We start from the raw sequence: 21,466 nt of genomic DNA, 5'->3' as shown, positions 1-21,466 counted from the left end.
TTGTATGATTTCAGGTTTTTAAAAACTTGTTTATGTTTATTTTATGGCTCAGGATATGATCTATCTTGGTATATGTTCCATAGGCACTTGAAAAGAATAGATATTCTGCTGCTGTTGGGTGAAGTAATATAGTTGATTGGATATTAGTGGTTGATGGTACTGTTGGGTGCTTCTATATCCTTGCTGATTTCTGTCTAGTTCTATAAATATATATATATCAATATATATCAATATATATCAATATATAATGTTTCTCTGTGTCTCTGGTAATTTTCTTTGATATGAAGTTAATTTTATGTGGTATTAATATAGATACTGCTGGGGTATTTTGGTTACTGTTTGTATGATATATCTTTTCCAATCCTTTTACTTCCAACTTGTCTACCATCAATTATTTAACTAGCTTGAGTAAAGTATATAAACCTTACCTCCATTTACTTCCCTTTACTCTCCTCATTTATAATATAATTATCTTAAATATTTCCTTTACATACATTTAAATCCACATTAGGCAGAGTAACAATTTTTGCTTATGGTTATTGCTTCAACCATCAAACAATTTATAAAACTCAAGAGTGGAAGGAAAATGTATTGAATTTACCATATTTTTACTCTTTCTTTATTCTTTGGTCCTTTTTGATGTTTTATGAATCCATTTATCATTTCCTTTCTGTCTAGAGAAATTCCTTTAGCTATTTTTTCGGTATGTTGACAACAAATTTTCTTATTTTCCTTCATCTAGGAATGTCATGATTTCCCCTTCATTCCTGAAGGATATTTTCACTAGATACAGGATTCTGGGTTGACCATTCTTTTCTTTTAGTGCTCGAAAATATTGTGTCATTTCTTTCAGCCTCCATACTTGCTAATGAGAAATTTGCTGTTATTAGAATTGATTTCCCCTATGGGTAAGGTTTTGTTTTTCACTGCTTTCAGGTTTTTTTTTTTTTTTTTCCCCTCTTTTTGTTTTCAGAAGTTTAACTATCATGTGTTTTGGTGTAGATTTCTTTGGGTTTAGCCTGCTTGGTACTTGTTCAGCTTTAGGTTTATAACTTTACCAAATCCACTGAATCCATAACTTGTTTCAGTGCTTTTTCAGCACTGGACTCATTCTTCTCTCCTTCTGAGATTCCAACAATTTAAATGTCATACCTTTTTTTAATAGTCCCACATGTCCTGGATATTTTGTTCATTTTTCTGCCTGCTGTTTACTTTGGGTACTTTCTATTGTTCTATGTTCAAGTTCACTGATTCTTCCCTCTCTCCTCTATAATCTGCTGTCAAGCCCATCCATTGAGCTTATAAGTTTTGATTATTGTATTTTTCACTTCTAAAATTTCCATTTGGTTCTTCTTTATATATTCTGCTTCTTTATTGTGATTTTCTAATTCTTTACTGATGCTTTCTATTTCTTTTCATTTGCTTCAAGTGAATTAATGTTACTTAATGCATTTTTATAATGCTTATTTAAAACTTGTCAGATAATTCTAATACCTCTGTCATCTTGGTGTTGACATCTATTTTTTTTTTTTTCATTCATTTTGTGATCTTCCTGACGAGTAATTTTTTAAATTGAAACTGGATATTCTGGGTTTTACAAAACTCTGGATCTTATTTAAACCTTCCATTTTAGCTGGCTTCCTCAGACACTGCTCCAGCAAGAGAAGGAGGTAGGGATTGTAGTACAAGCTCCCCATCTGGTCTCTACTGACACCAGAGGTGGGGGATTTGTGTTACTGCTGGGTAAGGGCAGAAGTTCCAGTCCCCTCTTGACTAGAGTCCACTAATATCTCCCTGCCTAGGAAGGCTGGAGTGCCTCATTACTGTCTCTACTTGGCCTCCGCTGTCTGGGGGAGGAATGGGATATGGGAGGAAGGTGGCTTCATTATCACTGGGCAGTAATCAAAATCCTGACATTTCACTAGACTTCATCTAATACCACCCCAATGGGGAGGAAGAGGAGCATCTCATTACTGCTCAGTGGAGATGTTAAGTCCAATCTCACTGTGGGCCTCAACTGACATTGCAGGGTCAGAGGCCTCATTACTGCCTAGTGGGGCTGAATGTTCCAGGCTCTTACTCATCCCTTTACCAACGTCAGGGATGGGGGGTGAGGGATGTGGGAGGTGGGAGCACTTGAGGAGGATAGTGATTAGGGCTTTTTGAAAGTGAAAGTCCAGGATCCTCACTCAGCCTTTGCTGACATAGGTGGAGGGGGCATCATCTTTTCTGTGATATTTCACTGGATAAAAGCAGTTATTGGACTTCCCTGGTGGTGCAGTGGTTGAGAGTCCGCCTGCAGATGCAGGGGACACGGGTTCGTGCCCCAGTCTGGGAAGATCCCACATGCTGCGGAGCAGCTGGGCCCGTGAGCCATGGCCGCTGAGCCTGCGCATCCGGAGCCCGTGCTCCGCAACGGGAGAGGCCACAGCAGTGAGAGGCCCACGTACTGCAAAAAAAACAAAAAACAAAAAAAAAAGCAGTTATTGTCTTAAATGTTTTCCATCTTGCTAGGCTGCCCGCTTCCAAGTCTCATGACCAGACAGAGTCACCTTCTGCTGGGGCTTTTTTTTTCTCTACCAATTGGTGTTTCCAGTTTTCTGCCTTCTCCAACTCCAAGTCTGGGATATATAAAGCAAAAAGCAAACTAAAGGGAAACTCACTCCTGTGTAGTTTCTTGGTTCCCAGGGTCCTAGCTGATCTGCTTTCTTTTCTCTGTCTTTCAGTATTCTTACGTTTGTTTTATATAATCCAAGGTTTTTAGTTGCACTTGGGGTTAGGGACAGGGAAAAGATCTACTCAATCTTCCCTGAAACAAGTCATCTTCAATATTTTAATTTTTTGAAAATTGTATATTCACAAATGAAATATAACTATTAACTAGAATATTTATCCAGACTTTCCATTTACCATACTAGACAATGTGCTTATTAAATAATGAAAGCATAGCTACAGTACATTACAAAGTAATATTAGCTAATATTTAATGAGTGTTCTTTCTGGGTTACATAGTCTGAAAAATACTTTTACATAAATTATTTAATTTACTTTGTACAGTAGCCCTATGTGGTAGGAACCATTATGTTTTTCATTTTAGAGATAATGAAACTGAGGCTGATGGAAGTTGAGCAGATTTCTTAAGGTCTTTCAGCTGGAGAGAGGCAGAAACACCCTTGAACTCAGACAATACAACTTCCTAACTGGTGTTTCCAACCATTATGCTTGTGCACATCTGTTTCCTCTGCTCTCCACTTTAAAAGCCCATTCTTTAAGTTCCAGCCCAAATGTCGTCCCCTTTGTGAAATCTTCCTTAAAGCCATACTTGGCTTTTTTCATTCTCTGTTTTCCTCCATCTCTTTACCCACACCATTTCTATGTCCAGATATTTCCATTGTCTGTTTTGTCTGTTTGTTTTTCCCATTGTACTGTGGACTCCTTGAGGGGCGGTATTGTGGTTCATTCATCCTTACATACACTCACTACATGACAATATTGTAGTACTTACTCAATGACTATTTGAATATAATTGAATAAATAAATGAATAAATTGATAGCTTTATCAGTCAAAATTTAATGCAGTACACAGTAGACTTGTGTCATAGGAAAGGGACCTGTGACCTGTGTACCCTGATCTGACAGTAGAATATAATAATTAGTGTAAATGTATAATAAAAATTGTCATTGCACATTAAACAAGACATTGAGAATTGAGGCAATGTAGCAAATAAAGTAAACTTGGTTTAGCGAATCTGAGATTCACATGAGAAGCATTACGGTGTGGTGGGAAACACTGGGAAGCTTTGAAGTCCGATATGCCTAGGTTCAAATCCTTACTTCTTCATATTCTACTTCTGTGAATGTGGCATATCATGTAAAACCTAGGTTCCTCATCTGTGCAATGAGAGTAATTTCTACCTCAAGCTAAATATATGAATTAAATGAGTTGAATGTATGTAAAGTGATTAATGCAAAGTAATTTCTCATCTGTTTCCCCAATGACTATCTTCCAACCCTGAATTTTTTTTAAGTCAAAAGGCATTTGCTCTGAAACCTGATAAAAACAATAACAACAACAGTAATTTGCAGTAGTTGTAGTAATAGTGGCGGTTTAGCATTCTCTAATGAGGTGATCTAATGAGATCAACAGTTGGTCTCCTTGTTTGTCTCAGACTTGTTAATGCCTCTCTAATTTTTAACCACTTCGATTTGGACCACATTTTTGTATTTTTCAAAGTTTCTTTCTTGGGATAGTTCATGTTTTCAGGATGAGGTCTCTGGAAAGATGGAAACTGGGAAGGCCAAGAGGAAAGTGCAGACAGCTATTTATATGCTTCTGGCTCCTACCTATAAGGGTGATACCCTAATCCCTCTAAAACTAATTGACATTTGTGATTTAAACATCTCTGTGGACAGAGAGGACTGGCAGAAATGCTATTACACAATTGTTTGCTTTTCCTTTTGTATTGATTTCAGAAAGATGCTTATTTCTCAAGGTGAGTCTTCCTGAATGGATAATTACCACAGAAAATGTGAAAGTAGAGAGGTCAGAATTTAAGGCATTTTATTAACATTGTTCCTCTCTAAAATAAAATAAAACTGGTTAGAGTGAGTTGGTAACCTGTGCTCATATGCTAGCAAATGGCAGAAGGGTCAAGAATAAAATAACAGGTAGCCCTTAAGTAAATAGAAATGTATTTCCTAGAGCAATTTCCAGGGCTGAAGGACAAATGAGTTCAGACACTCAAATAGTACTATTATACTTCAAAGAATGTGTGTCCTGTGGTTTACATTTTTTTTAAAAAGCAATATAATATAAAAATAAGGATTTCTTCTAGATATTGACTTTCATAAAGAATTTCAAATACAACCTGTACAAAACCGAACTTCTATTTTGTATACACCTGTTCTTTACTCAGGAATCCCCCTATTTCACGTAATGACCCTGTCATAAAATCAGTTTCCAAGCCAGAGATCTTAGATTAGATGTGGCTCTTTATCATTCATAGATTCAATTGTTCACCAAGTCTGGTTGATTTCCCTTTTAAACATCTCTTAAACCTACTGCTGTCTTCTATCTGCAGAGACACTGGCTGAGACCAGGCACTGTGCGCCCGTCACCTGGACTACTGCAGTAGCCTCTGCTGCAGAGTCAGAGAATTGCCCCAATATCCTCTTTTCCATTCCCTCAGCAAGAGAAATCCTGAATTTTATTGGACTGCATGTCTTCCCAGAATAATAATTAAATTTCTTAACATTTTTTACAGCTAGATATGATCATCTTGAGGCTAAATTCTGACCTATATGATGTAATTAGCAATAGTATGAGCAATTTTTTTACTATGTCCTTAAGAGGAGGTTGTCATGCTTTTCTCATTTTTTTTCTTTCTGCTGGCTGGAATACATGTGTGATAGATGGAAATGGAATAATCATCTTGGACCATACCATAAATGGCCAGTGTTTAAGGTGGTAAAGCAACAATATAGAAAAAGTCTAGATCCTTGTCAACTGACGAACCATTTTGATAACCTTAGACAGCCAATGTTTAAACTTCCTTTCATTTAAATTGCTGTTGTATTAGATCTTCATTGGCAGTTAAACTGAATCATGACAATCAGTGCCTCTTAACGCCTTCCTTTGCCTCACTGTTATTTCTCTCCTAGAGAGGGAAACATTGCCATATGATTGTGCTCTCTGAAATATAAATGTTAGCATGCTGTTCCCGTTTTTAGCATCTGCCACCTACAGGAAAGTCCAGAATTGTTACCAACGAGACCAAGGTCCATCATACTCAGTTTCTACATACCTTGCCATCTAGGACCCACTGCAGCATAGAATAACCTTTAGCCACTCTCCCAACTACTTGCTTCATAAACATACCATATTTTTTCTTTACTACCATCTATTCTTAACTCCACAGCAAAATGATCCTATTGAAACCTAAATTAGGTCTTGTTACCCCTTAGCTCAAAACCTCCAGTGGCCTTCCATTTTACTCAGAGTAAAAGTCAAAGAACTTACAAAGGCCTTTGAAATCTTACCAGATTTGGGGATCCAGTAGATCTTCTCCCGTTCTCTTGCTTACCCTACTCTAGATGCTCTGCCATCTTGCTGTTCATTGGACATGCAAGATATGGTCCAGATTCAGGGACCTTTGTACTGCCAGCTCTTCTGCCTAGAATCCTCTTTCTTACAGATCTTTGCTGTCAAATCACCTTTTCAGTGAGGTTTTCCTTGATCATCCTACCTAAAATTGCAGTCTCCCTTGCCCACACCAATTCAAACACTCCTTATCTCACTTCTCTGCTTTATTTTTTCTCCATAGCACTCATTGCTTTAACATACCATACAATTTATTTCTTTTACTATCTTTTTCAACCCTACTAAATATAAGCCACATATGAAAGAGATTTATTTCTCTTTTCTTCAGTAGTACTTCTCCAGAGCCTAGAACAGTGCCTGCCTGCCACATAGTAAGTGCTCAATAAATATTTATTGACTAACTTTCCTAAATTTATGGCGGAGTATTACCTTGAACACCAAATGATAACTCTATGAAAATTTCCATGACTGTGTCCTCCCCCAATGCAAATTCATAACCACGGTACTCTCATAATACTTGAGATATATATATATATATATATATATATATATATATATATATATATCTCACAAGAACAAGGGTATTTTTTAATAAGAATAAAATTTAAAAATCAAATTAAATTTAAAATTTATAAAGAAGTACTTGTTATTATATTCTACAATATAGCTCAGTGAGGAATAATTTATCTTTCTGTTCAATGATCTATTCAGACTCTGAGTGTGAGGGAGGTCTCGTTCATGGGGGTCATGTTTCCATATTCACTGCTGTTGCTGATTATTGAAGACAGTGAATGTGGATTTCATGTCTGAAATTGGGCAAGCCATGGTCTGCATTCATGTAGCCTGGTGGTCTCTTGTACTCTGCCTGCTGTGGGAGCAATTGGACAGGAGAGTGTTTGCCCTCTGAACATGATAAACATTAACATTTGTCCCATTGTTTTGTAATTATGTATATATTTTATGTGCCTATTTTATATATGTACATATAATATATTTACATATAGATTCTTTAATAACTATTTTATCCGAACATAATAATGTATATATTTGTTTGCTCCCTTATAAGCTTTTTGGGAGCAGAAACTCAACATCTTTTCTTCCTGAAAAATCAACACCACATAGAAGAAAGCATGTGTATCAGTTAGGATTTTTTTGACTATAAGTGACAGAAAGTATAGATGCAAACTGGCTTAACCAATAAAAGGTAAAGTTGACTCCAGATGTATCATGTACAGCAGCTAAGTGATGTCATCCAAGACCCAAGTTCTTTCCATTTATATACTTTGCTTACCTCAGGAATGGCTTTATACTGAGGCTGACTCACCTTGTAGTTACAGCACAGCTTCCAATAACGTTCAGATTGATGTGATTCAATGTCCCTGCCCTTTAGGAAATAGAGACAGAAACACTCATGGAAGGAGAAAAAAACGTACTACCGTCCTCCCTTAGAATAGGAAATAAACCCATTCCTTCACAAGCCTATCACTGGACCAAAGGGGATGCCATAATCTGTTAGGTCAGTGTATTCCCTAGAGATGTAGATGAGCTAAAAACCTGAAAACATTAATTAAGCAGTCAACAGTGCTCATTAAGCACTTAGGAGTATTCAGTTCTGTTGGTTGGATGAATGCTCATAGAATACTGCTTACTCTTAGAGACTTGTAAATACTCAATTTATGGGCAGTACAATATTGTTTGTTGACAGAAATTTGTCAGACAAATAATACTGATATTATTATATAATAGCACCTTTCAAAATAATCTCCAATCCCCTCATAAATTATATTTCTATTTATTATAATATTCTTTTGAAACTTACGTAGGTTATCTTAATATTGTATTATCTATTTCTCATGATTTTTTCTTAGAACACACCACAACCTATTTCTAAATTAATGTTTAATCTATAAAATTTACATTATAATTTTATCGCATCCCTTTGTGGAAAACTAAATAATACTGTTTAATTGAAAGTCCTCACCTCCCTAAACCCTTGCATGGATCCCAGATAGTACCTCAATTTCCAATGATTCTTTACATCTGAGCCACCATAAAGCCCAATACCACTACTGAACTCTTTTAGTGTCAAGTCCTTGATCTTCTCATCAAGGATCTACCTTGGCAATGACTCACAGACAAAGATCACCACTGGCCATGGCTAACTTGTTTTTGAGTTATTCTTATATAAATTCAGGCATATACCATTTTATGACTTCCACCCAGGACCTAGAATAGGTTTCACCATTCTTCTAGTCCACTGTTTACATGGCTTTTACTGCCTCACCTGTTCGGAATCTACGTCTCAAGGTAGTACCACTTAACTCCATGCCCTGTGAACTTCTTCAGGATTCCTTAACTCAATTCACCTAGAGAATCTATCTGGTATTCTTATTTCTTGGAATTAAATCATGGAATGGTTGATCCATTCTTTTCAGATTTGTATTGCCTATAAAGGAGGTTAAAATGAAAACAATTTATGCGTTTAGAAATAATCTCTGAATTACCTACCAAAAAGGAACATTTCTTTCACACTAAAGGAAATGTTAGACCTGAACAATCAGTATTGCTAAGCAAATATCCCTATGATTTAATTTTAGAACACGGAATGGTACAGCAAAATAGACATAGGTGTTTGAGGCCCAACAAAGGCCTATGTTTGAATCCAGGTGATTACTCCTATTATCTATGTGACCTCATGCATTAACTTAGGGAGTTCCCATTTTCTAATATAAAATGAGAATATAATTATTTTACTGAATGGCTGTGGTAAAGGTTACAACTAAGTCTTTTGGAAGACACACAGAATAGTACCCGGCATACAGCAGGGGATCAAACAATCACTAAACCATTAATACAGTTATTATAATGAAGACTGTATCAGGTTCCTCTTGGAGTTTATCCAAGAGAAGGCTATTATGGGATGGATATAGCAGAGGCACTTCTTCAGCATAATGCTTTAAATCTCTATTGTAGATGTCTCCCCATGATAAACCATATCATGTTGACTCTAAGGATAAAATGATAACACAGATAATTTCATTTTAAGTTGAAAATGCCATGACTTTCACAATGTAAACTACTACTATAGTATTTAGGAAGTTTTAGAAAATAAAATTTGTGAAAACTATCGTACTTTGCTGAAGGTTTCAGAGTGTAGGTCAGTGACAGAGCATGAAAACAAAAAAACTATTGTATGCATAGAATTTTAAGACTAAGGATATACCAAAGAGAAGACATTTTTTTTTTTCCTAAGGCAGAGATCACACATGAAAAACAAGCTGTTTCAGGCTAAAGCTGTGAATAAAATATCAAATCCGTAAGGATTAAGACTCAGAATGACTCCATTCATTTAGAAATAGTGATGTTCATATCACCTGTTTATTGGGCTCCCTTTATATGCCAAACACTGTACTGAGTCCTTTGACTCCATGAGTCAATGAATCTATGAGATAGGTACTCTTAACACTAATTTACAGAGGAGGAAACTGAGACTTGGGAAGTTTGACTTGTGGAGGTCTAATAAGTTGCTGACATTTGGCTGGAAATCAGGGATTTGTGATTACTCTTAGGTATTGCATCTGCTGTTGCAACTCAGAAAACCAAACAAGCTAAACCTCCAGAACAATGAATAGGTGGGTTAAAATGTTTGCATAGTCTATCAAGCCAGATCAAATTTCTTTATATTATTTATCTCATATAACCTCTATTTTTATTTGAAATTCCTACATGTCCTTCAGAGATAAGTTTTATGGTAGGAAGTAAGCTGTTTTACCTCTGGCCAGTGTAAAGATAAAGCCATGATCATTTGCCCACCTAAGTTTTCTAAACTAAATTTCATCACGTCCAGTTTGCTCATGAGTTTTGTGTGTGTGTGTGGGTGTGTGTGTGTACTGATTTGATACAAAGGCATATGAGTGGAGTAGTTAGGATGGTAAGTCAGGAATCATTCATCAAGGATGCTTCATTTCTAGAGGAACTGAGTTTCTTCAAAGGAAGTATGGACAAACAATTGAGGAGAAAGGGAGACTAGTTAAAAATACATAGTATAGAATGCACAAAGGAACAGAGCTAGACAAAAACAAAGGAAAACAAATACTACAGAGACATAAGTGGGAAGAATGAGAGATCTCTTCCTTTCCTCTTTTTTCCCTTTCCTCATACTACTATTAAGTAGTATTTTTGTTCAAATTTACCATTATTCCAAAAAACAAATTATATTTTCACATTTGCTCTTTATTATTCATTTTGTATTAAAATAGCACACATTCCTTGAATGCCTTTTCTTCTCCTTTCTTTTTTTTTTTTTTTAAACTTCCTGGAATCAAGACCAAGGATTGACATTTACAGCCATAAGTGATCCAAGTGCTACATTAGCGTCTATTTATTAAAGATGATCCTTCATGTGCAATACAGCTAGGATATCTGGCCTAATTTACTATACTAACATTTCCAGTTTGGCTGTGAGTGGGGAGTTGTGCCAACAGCACTGTGTCTATGGTGAAATAGTACCTAATCAGTATTTATGAATAGGGTTTTAGAAGTCACTAAAGAGCACAGGAAGAGATTTTACCTTCTGAAAGCACAAATATTGCTGAGCTCTGGGAATCTGTACAGCACATTAGAATGGAATAGCTTTCCTTTTTTTTTTAAGTGAGGTTAAAAATGTGTAATGCAATACTGTCAGTAATTTAAATGGAGTGTACCTCCTTCTTTCAGACATTAATGCTATTTGTTAAACTTTGTAATTACTATGCAAATGAAGAGCTGTATTTAAAAAATGGCAGTGCCAAGAGTACAACAGAGAAAAACAGTTTGCAATTTAAACTAATACAAAATAAGCTTCAAGTCTTGTAGAACTCAAATATTGTATTTTTGTTTTTTTTTATTCCTTTGAATGCAGCATTTGGGTGAAAGCAATGAGGAGTTGTCTTTGTTCTTAGGCATAGATAGCAAAAGGCTTAGAGCCAGAGATTTGAAAGCTTCTGAGACACATTAGCTCCCTGATCTTCACAACAGGTGGCTGGTATTTTTATCCGTCTTTTAGAGATGAAGAAACCAAGTCCCAGAGATGCTTAACTCATTTGCTCAGGGTCACTTAAACAAGCCAGTGACAGCCAGGAAAGGATCTGAGTACTCCCAAACTCAAGGCTGCTGTGAGAATCCCCAGACAGCAATCACTTGAAAGGAACAGAATTTATGGCTCAAATTATGATTTCAGAATATTAAACACAGACTGAACCAGTGCAATCTAGTTTCATTTCATGCCAGGTAGATGTTTTAGAAGAAAATGATCATGTTTGGTTTCCTGAGAATTAGCCCCTTATGGGGAAATATCTGTGAGCTACTGAGCACCCTAGACATGAAGAAAGCAAACAGCATAAAAGAATGAGTAGGTTTTACACAGTTTTTGTATCCCCAATACTTAGTGCTGTGCCTGGCAGCATAGACGCTCAAAAATATTTGTTGGAGCAAAGAATGAATGAATGCATACCCATTTGTTATTTAAGTAACTTTCTGGTCATATTGCCTCTTTTTCCCTCTCAGTCACTTTTCCTAGAATTACCTCCCAGGTCTGCAGAACAAACAACTGAACAACAACAAAAACAAACCAGTTTTGCCTTTCTCTATTAATTCTTCTTTTCCTACCCTTGAACCTAAATCAACGTGATTTTTTTTATAGCCCATCTTTTTAGAACTTTGATTTTTACGTGAAATAATCACATAAACCAGAAGGATCTAAAGGGCTGGCTTGTTCAGAGCAATGTTTGTCCTCTTTAGGTGATCCTCTTTATATTTTAAAAGGAAACTTTTAAATTCTGAAGCCAAAAGAATGAGAAACAAACTCAGATGTATTGTTGACAGTTTTCAGGGATGGTGGGAATGGGGGAGAGCTGTCCTCTCCTATTGCTAATGTGACGATAGTATTTTTGAGTTTTGGGGAAAGGCAGTGACAGCCTATCTATAATGAAAGAATTTGAGAATATCAGATACTTGGTTTTGCAGTACACCTTGTGACTAAAGTGGAGGCATGTGACACGGGCTCCACTGATCAGACATGCTCGACCTCACTTTAACTTCGAGTTAGGGAATTCAGGTAAAGAACAGAGACATTGAAGAACCCATGTGGGTGGAAGGCTGCAGTGGAAGAGGCAACTCCTCGAGTTTCCAGGGCAGCAGTGGCCATGGGCAAAGGCAGTGTCCGGTGTTGAGCAGCTAGTGCCAGGGGTGATGGTGGAGGTTCAAGCTGTGGCATCAGGGGGTTAATGGCGGCAGCAATGGTATCTTTATAGGACTAGTTCTGTGGGACGATTGTGACTATGGTTTTAGGAGCTGTTCTTGTTCCTATTGTTTTTCCACATCTCAATCTGCAGCCCTGCTAGTGATTCCTCGAGTTATCTAATAACCTTTAAAACAAATTTAATTGATCAGAGTCAGTTTCTGTTGATTACAACTAAGAACCCATGCACCATTTCAAGGCCAGCAAGGGAAGTAAGATCCTGGCAGTATTATTGTGCTTGAGCTGTTCTGGGGAATATAAGGAATATTGGTGTATTTGGAAAAGGCTTTAGAAAGTCTGTGTCAGAATCTTGGCTCTAGCAATTCACCAGTAGTGTGATACTGTTGGGAAAACTCCTAAACCTTTATCTTCTCAAAAGTACAAATGGGAATAACAGTATCTATCTTGAAGGCCAGTTGTAAAGGCTGAAATAAATACGTAATGTGTCCAGAACCATGCCTGGCATATGTTAGCCACTAGAGTTCTTTTTGTCCTTACCACTTCATCATGTATGTAATCTACCTAAGCTCTCCCACATCACCGGAGTGGTCTGGCCTAGATAGTAAAAGATGTTAAAACAAAATGAGTATCTATAAATTGAAATTAACTGCATGTGTTTTTAAGAAGGCAAGTGGAAAACAAGCATACATATGGGTCATTGGGTCACAAGTTAAACCTATCATTATAAACATTTACCCATCACACATGTTCTAAGACATGGTATCGTACAGTAGAATATCCGAAGATGAGGTCATACAAATGACATTCTTTCCTTCACCTCAGAGGTGTTACTTCAGGTGTTTGAAGAAGCAAAATGCAATGCCGACATTTGCTAGTTTGATTAGGAAAGTTTGTATTCTTAAAGGCTATCTAATTAGCAAATTGAAGCAGCTAATATGAAGGCCCTGGACCATTGATCCAACGGCATGATTGTGGATCTCCTCGTATGGAGGAAAAGGTGTTTGTTTTGCTGTATTTTCTACATAATCCTGGTTACACTGTCTTCAGAGACTAAACGAAAACGTAGAAGGTTGCAACGCTCTCTGGTAAGCCTGGGTGCCACAGGGAAAGTCATTAACTCTTTCAGGGCCCCATTCTCCTCATTGACAAAATGGAGATTACGTTTTCTCTCTCTTGGGTTGTTGTGAGAATTAAATGAGATCATGCATGCATAGTTCTGAGCACAACGTCTGGTTTACTCTTTTTAAAATGGCTGCATTCACAGAGATGCTCCCTCCACTTTCAGTTTAGTAACATGCATATTCATAGAGAATTGGGTTGCATTATTTCTGAGAGACAGGTTTCTGCAGGGACGTGGGTTTGCCAAATCTACCAGCTGTCTTCACGTCTTTCCATCCCCATGAGATTTTCTGCACATTTTTCCTGCCCTTTTAGTTGCTCCCCAGAGACAGGCTCCCTTAGGAAGGAATCAGGGTATAGGCGGATGCTCCATTAATTTTCTTGTTGGCATTTTACCAGCAGTGGTGTGGATGACCCAAGGGCAGCCAGGAGAAGAGACAGCTAGACAGAGCCTGCAGGCCGCTATAGAGTTCTTTCACTAGCAGAACACTGTGAATGATAAACCTTTAAACAGTCGTGTGAATTATAGAGAAAGCTTCCAGTGAAGATAGTGATGTTGGCTGAGTCTAGGGAATGGAAAAGATGAAAAACAGGATGGTAAGAGCAAAAAAGTCAAGTGTTCCCCCATAAGTCTTTATTTCTTTCCTTTTAAAATCCTAATTTAAGTATTTCTAAAAATTGTAAAGACTGTATAACATTACAGGATGTTTAATAAATGTAAAAATAGATAAATACATATCACTCAGATCTTTACCCAAACATATTTCATTTCAAATTGTGCACATCTCATCCAGTTTTCATCCATATGGAAAACATATTTGCTATATTAGTAAAAAGGGTTCACTTTTTCTTCTTTGCTATTTTTATTTTTTAATTTTTTTAAACATCTTTATTGGAGTATAATTGCTTTACAATGGTGTGTTAGTTTCTGCTTTATAACAAAGTGAATCAGCTATACGTATACATATATCCCCACGTCTCCTCCCTCTTGCGTCTCCCTCCCACCCTCCCTATCCCACCCATCTAGGTGGTCACAAAGCACCGAGCTGACCTCCCTGTGCTATGCGGCTGCTTCCCACTAGCTATCTATTTTACATTTGGTAGTGTATATATGTCTATGCCACTCTCTCACTTCATCCCAGCTTACCCTTCCCCCTCCCTGTGTCCTCAAGTCCATTCTCTACGTCTGCGTCTTTATCCCTGTAAAAAGGGTTCACTTTTAATTCCATGTAACACTGTTTAATTTTCAATGCTGCCACATAGATCTCATTATCATTTATTTTAATGAAAGTGTTCATCAACTAAACACATTTCTATTATTTATATAATCAAATGTCAATAGTTGGGACAATTTCATTGCTTTCATATATTTCTTATCACATTTAATACACAAAAGAACATCTTTGTTCTTTGACCATAGCCTGTTTTGTCTTTTGGATAATTCCTTAAGATAAATCCCTCAGAATGATATTTGTCAACATAAGGGTTGGAATATTTTTAATCTATATCGAATATGACATGAAAAGATTATACTTATTTCCTACATGTTCAATTTTTCTTTGGAATGCCTTAAAAATGAAAAAAATCTTGCAAATCTCTAAAGTACTCTTGGACTTTAGGTAAAGACATAGCAGGTATATAATATCTGTCTTATACAAAAGGAGAGATTCTAGTACAAAATATTTAAGTGCTTTGCTTAAAGTGACACCTTCAAGCCATTCAGGGTAATGTTCCAGGACCTAAGACAAACTTCCATTAGTTTCAGATCAATTCATTTACCTTGCCCCCAAAGACAACTTTGCAAACAACTTAATTTCACTGCTCATAAGTCATCCAGAGGATGTTCAGTGCTGTCCTGTCGTGCACGGCAAGATCCAAAACGTAATGTGGTGCTTATTCTGGAAATACTCTTAATGGAACATTGTGATAGGAAAACTCAACACTTTCTTCTTAGCTCCATAAAATATGAACTAACAAAGCCTAGAAAAATTATTCCAAAGATGACTGCTATTTAGCTTCCTGCATCTGTTAGCCAATTCATATTTGTTTCTACTTCAAGTAACATTTTTCCTCTTGTCAATGCATTAACTTACATTTGCAAAATGAGAGAAGCAATTTAAGAATTAATAAGAAAACATGTTTTTATTTGGCATGCTCCCAATTTGATCAATATCACAGAGATCATTTGAAATGAAACTGTTTCAGTCAACATCTTGCTTCCTATTATCTGATAGAGACATGCAAATTATTACAGATTTTAGTCCTTTGTGACCTCCAGCAGCTCCTCATGCTGTCTATGATTCGATTTTTTTAAAGCTTGCTGCAGAATTTTCAACAGGACAGGAATATTTATCATTAAGATACAGACAGCCCTTTACAGAATTTCCTCTGTGTTATACGAACACTCTTCCGTCTCAGAAAGGTAGAATCTTTCAACTGGGCATGATTTGCGTCTGTAAAACTTTGCTAAGGATTTTTTATGACTTCAAATTTTAGACGGTTTGTTATTAGTTTGTAGGTAAAGCCACAGCAAACCCTTGTGGAATATGAAAATTAGTTGGATTTAGGCTTCTGGGAAAGCATCGAGTACCCAGCTCCCCATGGATAGTTTTTACCTTGGGATAACAGAACAGTTCCCATGTAAGAAAAAGAAGGGGTTGCTGACTGAGATTAGTTGGGTATAATGTTCTTCATGGGTATTTAAAGGATGATTTCTTGATCAAATCAGAACCTGTATTTTTATTCCCCCAAGTATTCTAGCCAAGATTTTGAAAAATGTTTCACCCAATCCCCGTCCTTTGGTGGACACATAGAGTACAGCAAGAGGCTCCGTGACATCTAGATTAAGAAACCGTCCTATGTGGTAACCCCTTGTGTTGCTCTTGGTGTGCTAGGGTAACAAATGGCCACCAAAGGTACCCAAGTCCCCAAACCTGTGAATATGTGAATTTACATGATGAAAGGGACTTTGCAGAGTTGATTTAAGTTAAGGAACTTGAACTGGTGAGATGATCCTGAATTGTCCAGGTTGACTCAATGTTATCATAAGGGCTCTTATAAGAGGGAAGAAGGAGGAACAGAATAGGACAGAGCATTTTGACAATGGAAGCAGAGATGAAAGTGCTCAGCCACACGCCAAGGTTCTCCTCTGGAGTTTCCAGAAAGGATCAGCCCTTTCAACACCTTGATTGTATCTTCATAAGACTCTTTCTGGAATTATGATCTCTAGAAGTGTAATATAATAAATGTGTGTGCTTTTTAGCCACGAAGTTTGTAGTACTTTGTTACGGCAGCAGTAGCAAACTAATACAGTAGCTTTCCAAAGAGTTTGGTCAGTAACCACGTGGTGCTCTCCCGTGCACTGCAAATCCAGATCCTCAAGTGGTGCGTACCTTGGAAATTCTCTTAATGGATCTTTGTGAGCATCACTTGCTCTCAGAACTAGTAAAAATAATATATTTTAAATTGTGTAGCACTGTGCACTGTTTTCATTGTTGGGGAGGAAGTAATCAAGAAAAATTAAGAGTACATACTCAAAAGTCAGGTTGCCAGTTTTCAAATCCCACCTATTCCATAAATAGTTCCATAACCTGGGTAAGTTATTTAACTTTTCCATACCCCAGTTTTACTCATTTGTAAAATAGAGGTAATAATAATGACTTCTTGTTAGGGTTGTTGTGAAGATTAAATGAGTCAATATCTATAAATTAATGAAGTAAATTAGTGCAGTAAAATAATTTAACCTAGCAGGCACTATATGTTTTGTTGTAACTATTATTACATTTTATATTCTAGATCAGTATTTACCAAATTTCCATAATGTTATGTATTACCTAGGAGTAGCTGTTAGAAATACAAATTACTTAATGATATTCCAGACTGGAAAATTATAATCTTTAAGACAAAGGTCTGGGAAACTGTATATTTAATAAATACCCAAGTAATTCATATCATCGAGGAAGTTTGGGAAAATTGCTGTATAGGGTTGATGTTCATCCTTTGCTGCACATCAGTTACATCTTTGTCTTTAAAAAAGGTACACAGATGAGAGGAGCCAGGGACCCTCTTACTATAATGATTCATCAAAAACTTTGTTGAAAGTTATTAATTCCACAGCTCATTTCATTCATTCTCTTATTAGTTCATCTATATATTTATATATATTCTTTCATTTTTCAAACATTTACTGAACATCTCCTATACATCAGGCTCTGTAGTAAACGTGTGGGATGTAAAAATGAATAAAATAGTCTTGTCCTCAGGGAAGTTGCGAAGGGAAGTATACAGACAAATCTATAGAGAATTACAATTCACTGCAGGATATAAAATGCCACAGGATGCTAAAGGATCACAGACAGAAGATGAAGAGATAAAAGAGGGAAACATAGAAACAATTTGCTAGGCTTAAATGCAGATGGTGCTAAGTTATTTTCCAAGTATTACATATTTGCTTGCTCATAACACATTTAAAATGTAAATATATCACCTCTCATTTTGTAGGCTAGGAAACCAAGGTGGGGGCACATAGAGACTTGCCAGAGTTCACACAGAGAATCAAATGCTAGAGCTGGCATCGAAAACATATTCTAAGTTCAGAACTCTTTCTACTGTATCATGTTGCTTGTCATACAGTTATTTCTTTAGGAAATGTGCCTAGCCTTTTAGCGTTAAGAGAAGGCCCAGCTACTCTTCACCTTTTAGAAGCATGGTGGTTTCTCCAGCACATAGTTTTGTATATAGTGTGAGCCCAATAAATGCCACAAGAATGAAGGGAGTTAATATTCATTCACTCATTAAAAATCTTTATTGTACATCTATACTGTATTAGGTATTAGGAGGTGAAAACATTGTGTCTTCATGGATTTATAGACATGGAAGAGAATGAAATTTGAGAAACAGTCAAATATGTTATTCTCTCCTAGACTAGGTTTTCTTTCTGAAGTTCTTCAATTCCTATGACGTGATTTGTTGCAAACCATACTGAGAAGAAACTGTCAGCCTCTCTGTGGGGTACTCTCACTCTCCCCCGGATAAAACATGGGGTTGCATAGCAGTGAGGTTGTATAGACCTTAATTATTTATCTTGCTAACTCTATTATTATCATTGTCTTCATGAAATATTATAAGATTCATACACACTTGCCTTTTTTTCTATATTTCAGTCATTCAGTTAACAAACATGAAGCACCTATCATATGCCAAAGCTTGGGCCTTATTCAAATCTGTATTTCAAAAGCCTATCACAACACTTTACATATAAATACTATGATTACCATTCATGCTGCTCAGTGATATTTCATTTCCTGTCTCCTTCCAGGTGTGGAGTAGGCATATATCAAATAATTAGTCCTCCAGAAAGCCAGCATAAAAACTTAGTGTTTAAGCAAGGCAAAGTTTCTTTGACCAGCTGCAGTAAGAGAAAACACTATTTTAACATTGTGTCAGAAAGGGGAAATCAATGGAGAATTTTTACAGGGTTTTGGGGCCTGAGCTAGGTGATTTTAAGTTGTGTCTTGCAAAATGTGAATTAGCTGAGATCAGGAAATATTTATGACATGATGGCTTTGCATGGTGGACACAACAAAGTGAAGGTCTTGAAGCCATTCTTGATAGTGGGATGTTAGTTTTGATCAATAAATTACTTGATTAGCACGCGCATCTCTCAGGGTCAAGTGTTTTCTGAAACAAGTAACACTGATTTTTGCTTGTTTTCTATATTTAGTTAGGGACAGGAAATCACACCTAAACATGTGAATAGGAAATTCAGTTTACTGCATTTCTCATACTGCACTTCAGACTCGTGTTATGGGCCTTGTGTTGGCCAATGAAACATGAGTCATGGTGACGTGTCATTTCTGGGTAGAAGTTTTAAGAGATGATGCGGGCCTGAACATATTCTTTTCCTGTTCTACCACAGTGTCTGGCATGGTGTAGCTAGTGAATGCTTCATCAGCCTGAGTCTCAGAGGGGAGGTGACGTGACAATGAACAGAGGTCCTAGTTATCCTGTCACCAACATGTAACTAGTGTAGGAAATAAACTTTTTTTTGGTCTGTTTGGAGTCAGTAATAGTGGTTATTTGTTCCTGCAGTAAGATCTAGTCTATTCCGAACAAAACAGAGTCTAGGTAAATATTTGGCTAATATTTAATATACAAATGAATGATTAATTCATTAAATCATCACTACATTAAACATGAACTCTTCTCAGGTTTTCCATTTAGATCTCATACAGATGTGCTCCATTTAATAAAATTTGATGTATGGAGATTTGAACTTAAAACAAATAAGGCCATAATTATTTACAAAATAAAACATCCCTCCTCACTTGAATTTGTTTAAAATAATAAATGCTTGACCTTCCATTTACATGTTTATGATATAAAGCAAAGCACAATACATATACCTCTAGATTTTTCTCCTCTCCTGTCTTCACCAAGGATATGCTGCAAATCTGTTGAATAACTCCTCTTGTTTACAAGAAGGGTATTTTAAAGACAAATAACTATGTAGCAATTTTTGCTGCTGTGTAGGACATGGTGTTTTCTAGCTCAATTCCATAGGTAGACTTTGGGGAGGGCAATTGGGGTAACTCATTCACAGAAGATTAAGTTCAGAATAAGGGAAACTTTTATCTTCCCTCTTCTGGAAAAGCAATCCTAACATTTATAAGACATTATAATATTAAAGAAAATTACTACCATAATTATGTACCTTGCTAATGTCTGTATAATTCTAGAATGAATTAATAGTAATACTGCACTTAAAGATTGAGTGAAAATTCTGAGCATTATTCATGTCTCTGCCAACATTCTTTAGCTCTTCATGACATAACTAGTACAATAGTTTGTCATCTATAATTGTTTGCTGAATAGCTAAGCATACCTCATAATGGAAAAGAAAAGCTAGAGGAAAAGGAAAGGAAAAAGGAAAAGGAATAGTTTCAGTATCATCTTTTACTGTGCTTGGTACACACACTGTTTAGGAGTCTTGTGTGGGCCAATATGACTAAAAGAAGGAGCTCACATGGGTTCATTTCTCTATAGTTCTGTATTTCTGGCTCTTAAAAAATTATTACTGCATGAATTTAATTTACTTCTTGGTGTGAAATGGTCATCCAGTAAACCAAAGAATGCATCTATTATCCTCACAGCCCATTATGCCACTTTGTCCCACCATGTCCCTCCAACCTCATCTCCGTGTTTAGCACCCACAAATCACACATTTTCACTAAAATATTTTGCTGCAGTAGTAAAGATAGTTGTTAAAGACCCTGAGAGAAATAGATCCTATACATTTATTGCATATAAAATGTGAGTTGCAGACTTTATTACAGCCAAAATAAGCTATACAAAAGTAAAGACTTCCTGTAATATTAACAGAGTAATGTCACGCATGCTTCTTGCATTAAAACCTTAAATGCCCTTAAGAAACTTGCCGTATGGGAAATGTAAACTTAGTAAATTCACTGTAAGGAGCTTACCTTGTGCAGTACCCTCACATCCACATTTAACCACATGACCACACACACATGAACTCTGTAAGATGTTGTAATTATCTTCTTTGCTTATAATTTGCTTTTAATTATATGTAAAACAAAACCCATTCTGAGGTATATGAAGTCATGTAATCATGTAGGCACCCTGCTTTTCCCATATACTTCATTGATTTTGAATCAAACTAAAAGACAGATTAACTCAACTCATTTATTTAGCATCATTTTTTACAGGTAAGGGAACACGTCCAGAGAGAGAATTATTTGAGGTCACAAAGAGGTTTTGTTATTTTAGTACTCCAGTATATTGGTTTTAATTTAAAATATTTTTTGAGAAACTTTCGCCTCTTCCATATTCCTGACAGGGCAACTTGTTCAGAGGTAGTTACAGTTATATGCCAAATTATCATAGCAATTCTGAGATGAAATACTTAGTAAATTTTTTCCTGAACAGTTATTTTGGATACAGTCCTCACCAGTAAAATTATCCACCACATTGTACACTGCCTCCCCATG

The sequence above is a fragment of the Delphinus delphis genome, chromosome 6 (genome assembly GCF_949987515.2).
Source record: "Delphinus delphis chromosome 6, mDelDel1.2, whole genome shotgun sequence".
In the NCBI taxonomy this organism is placed as follows: Eukaryota; Metazoa; Chordata; class Mammalia; order Artiodactyla; family Delphinidae; genus Delphinus; species Delphinus delphis.
The sequence above is the reverse complement of the archived record's forward strand: the minus strand, read 5'-3'. Positions refer to the sequence as shown.